Source organism: Cucurbita pepo, chromosome 18 (assembly GCF_057944985.1).
Source record: "Cucurbita pepo subsp. pepo isolate OVF chromosome 18, ASM5794498v1, whole genome shotgun sequence".
Lineage (NCBI taxonomy): Eukaryota > Viridiplantae > Streptophyta > Magnoliopsida > Cucurbitales > Cucurbitaceae > Cucurbita > Cucurbita pepo.
The window spans coordinates 2,817,384-2,822,383 of NC_141815.1; positions in this window are offsets into that span (position 1 = coordinate 2,817,384).

Here is a 5,000-nt window from a genome sequence, read left to right on the forward strand (position 1 = left end):
TGGTTGGTTGAAAAATTATGAAACTTGATTTCTAGATCCATTAGAATGTCCAATTCATGAATCAATTGAGTTCATGGAAAAAAACATTCTAAAACTTGAGATATTTGACCGTATGACCGCTTAGAAAAATCGTATCTAGGCCTGGCAGACCAAAAATGCCTCAAAATGTACTATATAGGGGGGTGACTAGTCTGCATGGGCTGGGCACGGGGGTACCCCTATATCTGCCGCCACCCCCACGCCCCAAGCACTATGCGCCGTGACACAATCGCACTTTCGAAGGCAGCGGACTAGCGATTGTGCGGCACTCACTTTCCAGCGACAAGTGAGTTAAGCCAATTTGTTCTTGCGTCGCCTACGGCCAAGCGACGTACGGTCGAGCCTCTAGCCTCGGTTTGAAAGAAGGTTTTAGAAAACGAGGAGAGAGAGAGATTTTTGAAAGAGAGATTTTAGAAAGAGACGTTATATAAGCAAGCAAGAGAAAGATAACAACGGCTTAGCATATATAACCTTGGGTAGGGAGAAGTTGACGACTAGTCATATCCCCCTATAGTACATTCTGGGCCATTTCAGTTCTGGCAGGCCTAGACATGATTTTCTTGAGGTGTCATACGCTCTAGAATTACAAAGGGAAAAACACTAGAATGAAAAGACATGACAAGGGTTTGGCTTGTCATGGGCATGCGGCCATGGGCAACAGGCCCTGGACAGGCATGACCGTGACATCCTCCCCCACCTAATTGGTTGACGTCCCCGTCAACCGACTACTTTCATACCTTGCGATGTGGGTGGCGGCGGAGTTCAGATCTTCGGCGCGTTCCCAGCTTGTTTCCTCTGTAGGGAGATTCTTCCATTTGACAAGGAATTCACGAATCGTCCTTACAGGTCTTCCTATCTTCCTAACCCTGTCGGCTAGGATCTCTTCCACTTCCTTTGTTTCTTTTTGTTTCAGATCGATGCTCGGTCTTGTGGTTGTATTTCGATGGTCGTCGTCTGGATCCGGGTGATAGGGCTTCAAGTTGCTCACATGAATGACGGGGTGAATTTTCATCCATGCGGGGAGTGCAACTCGGTAGGAGGTAGCCCCAATCTTTTTAAGGACTTCAACCGGGCCTTCGTATTTACGAACTAATCTCTGGTCCTTTCGGCTACGAAATCTGATCTGTTCTGGTCTCAGCTTGATAAGGACTTGATCTCCTGCACGGAAATGAAGGGGGCGACGCTTCTTGTCCGCCCATTTCTTCATATGCTTGGAAGCCTTCTCTAAATATGCTCGGGCTATATCTGTCGTCTGCTTCCATTCTCTTGTAAAGTTGTGAGCTTGAGGGTTTTTTCCTGCATAAGGATGATCAATAATATGGGGTAAGGCCGGTTGTCGTCCACTTACAATTTCAAAGGGACTCTTCCCTGTAGACGAGCTTGTTTGACAATTGAAGCAAAATTGGGCGACATCTAACAATTGTATCCAGTTCTTTTGGCGAGCGTTGACGAAGTGACGTAAGTATTCTTCGAGCAAGCAGTTGAACCGTTCTGTCTGTCCATCGGTTTGAGGGTGATAACTCGAGGAGATGTTCAAGGTTGTTCCCAAGAAAGCGAATAACTCAGTCCAGAATGTCCCAATGAACCTGCCATCCCTGTCACTGATGATGCTCGACGGAATGCCCCATAACTTTACAATGTGTTTGAAAAACAGTTGGGCTGTGAGTTCCGCCGAACATAATTTGGGAGTGGGGATGAACGTCGCATATTTTGAGAACCGGTCCACAATAACCAAGATGGCGTCATATTCCCCGACTTTTGGGAGGTGTGTTATGAAGTCCAGAGATACACTTTCCCAGGGTCTTGTTGGCACAGGTAGAGGTTCCAAGAGTCCAGAGACTTTGGCTTTCTCGACCTTATCCTGTTGGCAGATGAGGCACGTCTTGGTGTATTGCATGATGTCGTCTCGCATGTTTGGCCAGAAGTACCCCTTCTTTATTAGGGCGTATGTTCTTTGCCATCCCGGGTGTCCGGCCCATAAGGTGTCGTGACATTCTTGAATGAGCTTCTTCCTCAGTTCCCCCATTCTTGGGACGTACAATCTGTTTCCTTTGGTTATCAGGAGGTCCCCCTCAACCCAAAACTGCCGTGTCTTTCCAGCCTTAGCTAGTTCGACAACGGCTTTGGCCGATGGGTCTTTGTGTAAATGTTCCTTGATGATGTCGCGCATCGATCCGTCGATCTTACTTGAATGAATATGGGCTAACATGCACAGGGCCGCATGTTCGCCCTTCCGACTCAGCGCGTCGGCTGCTTGATTACTCTTTCCCGCTTTGTGTTCAAACTTGAAGTCGAATTCAGCCAACGACTCCTGCCACCGGGCTTGTTTTGCTGTTAATTTTGGTTGATCAAAGAAGTGGCAAGTGGCGCTGTTATCCGTCTTCACTACGAACTGCGATCCTAAGAGGTACTGTCTCCAGACTCGAAGGCAATGGACTACAGCCAGCATTTCTTTCTCGGAGACAGTGTATCTTCGTTCGGCATCGTTGAGCTTTCGACTTTCATAAGCGATGGGGTGGCCTTCTTGAATAAGGACCCCACCGAGAGCAAAGTCGGAAGCATCGGTTTCCACTTCAAATGGCTTTGTGACGTCAACCAACCCGAGGACAGGACCCCTCGTCATGGTTGTTTTCAGATTTTCAAAGGCCATTTGACAATCCTTCGACCACGACCAAGGGTGGTCTTTCTTCAACAGCTCTGTCAATGGGGCAGCTCGTCGTGAAAACCCTTCGACGAACCGCCTATAGTAGTTGGCTAGTCCTAAGAAGGACCTCAACTCAGATACGGAAGTAGGAACCTTCCATTCTTGGATAGCTTTTATCTTGTCGCTATCCATACTGATTTGTCCACATCTGACGACATGTCCAAGGAAGTGGATGCATGTTTGTGCGAATGCACATTTCTCCTTCTTCACATACAGCTGGTTCTGCCGGAGCTTGTCAAACACTAACTTCAAGTGCACTTTGTGTTCCTCGAGGGTTGTGCTGTAAACAACAATGTCGTCGAGGTATACTATGACGAACTGATCCAGGTATTCGTAGAAAACCTGGTTCATCAACGTGCAGAACGTAGCTGGGGCGTTTGTCAAGCCAAAGGGCATTACTAGGAATTCGAAGGCCCCATATCTTGTTACGCACGTCGTCTTGGGTTCGTCCCCTTCGGCAATACGTACTTGATAATATCCCGATTGTAAGTCCAATTTCGTGAAGTACTTGGCCCCGTGAAGTTGGTCGAACAAATCAGATATTATCGGCAGAGGATATTTGTTGCGTACTGTCACCTTGTTTAAGGCTCTATAGTCTATGCACAGACGCAACGTCCCATCCTTCTTCTTCTGGAATAGTACGGGGGCTCCATAAGGGGCCTTTGCCGGGCGAATGAATCCCGCCTTCAGCAACTCGTCTAGTTGTTTCCTCAATTCGGCTAGCTCGGGTGGAGCCATCCGGTATGCATTCTTTGCGGGCGGCTTAACCCCGGGGAGGAGTTCGATTTCGTGGTCAATGCCTCGACGAGGTGGTAGTGTTTGTGGTAGACTCTTTGGCATTATGTCGGTATAGCTGTCTAATACATCCTTGATTTCCTCTGGGACAGTCTCTTCGGTGGTTGCCTCTTCTATCAGTGGTATGGCCATGAAGGTAGGTTCCTCTCGTGCGAGTCCCCTTTTCAGCTGTATGGCCGAGATCATCCGAAGATTACCTGGTTGCTTGATGCTTGCAGGTATTACTGTGGGGTTACGGTCGGTGATCACCAAGCATTTTGCCAATGGCATTGGGATGACTTTGTGTTCTAGGAGGAACTCCATCCCAAGTACCACATCGAAGTCGTCCATGCGAACCACGACAAGGTCTAGCTCTCCAGTCCAATCCCCTATTTTGAAGGGGACTCCTTTGGAAACTCCCACAATAGGCAAGGCCTCGGAGTTGACAGCTTTCATTTTCCCCGGGTCTTTTCCTATGGTGAGTCCCAATCTTCTGGCTTCTTGATCAGCAATGAAGTTGTGGGTTGCTCCAGAGTCTATCAGAGTGCTCTTGCTCAGTCGAGAGTTTATGGTGGCATCTACGAACATAAGCCCTTTCTCTATTATCTCCTTCGGTTCGACTTTCCGTTGGAGGGCTGACAAGAATTTGAGTGCGCCCATTCGGGGGTTGTCGTGATCTTCTTTCTTGTCTAGCAAAGTCTCGACCCTTGCCTCATTGCTCTCTTGAATGGACACTTGGAGTGCAGTGAGAGAGGCCCGATGAGGACAGTAGGATACCTTGTGGGGGCCTTTACATAGCATGCATTGCAAAGGCATCGTCGGGTGGTTCTTTTGGTGGTAAGGCCCTCGAGATGTCCCCGCTTGATTGTTCTGAGGAGGTCTATCCGTCCATCCATTCGATCTGTTGGGGCTTCCATTTCGATGGCCTGGTGGTCGGTATGGTTTGCCCCCATTGTTTGGGGCTGGTGTCGCTCTTCTTTGGGATCCTGCTTCGTTCCCACAGTCCACGAGTCTCTCGGCGCAGGCCATTGCGGCAGCTAGGGTTTGGACCCTGTTCTCATGTATCTTTGTTTTGGCCCACGGTTGTAGACCATTTATAAAGAAGAACACCTTGTCCTTCTCTGCTGTACCCCTGATATCCAGCATCAGGGTTGAGAATTGTCTGACGTAGTCCCGTATGTTTCCAGTGTGTTTCAGGGCTACTATTTTCTCCATTGCTATGTGTCCTGCGTTTTCGGGGAGGAATTGTTCCCTCAACTCTCTCTTGAGGTCCTCCCATGAGTCAATGGTGCACAATCCATCCTCGATGTCTTGCACCTTCGTACGCCACCACAGTTTGGCGTCGTCTACGAGATACATCGCAGCTACAGTCACCTTCTTGTCGTCGGTACAAGCCGTTGTGGCTTTGAAGTACTGTTCAACGTCAAAGATGAAGTTCTCCAACTCTTTGGCGTCCCGATTCCCTTTGAAGGCTCTAGGGTCT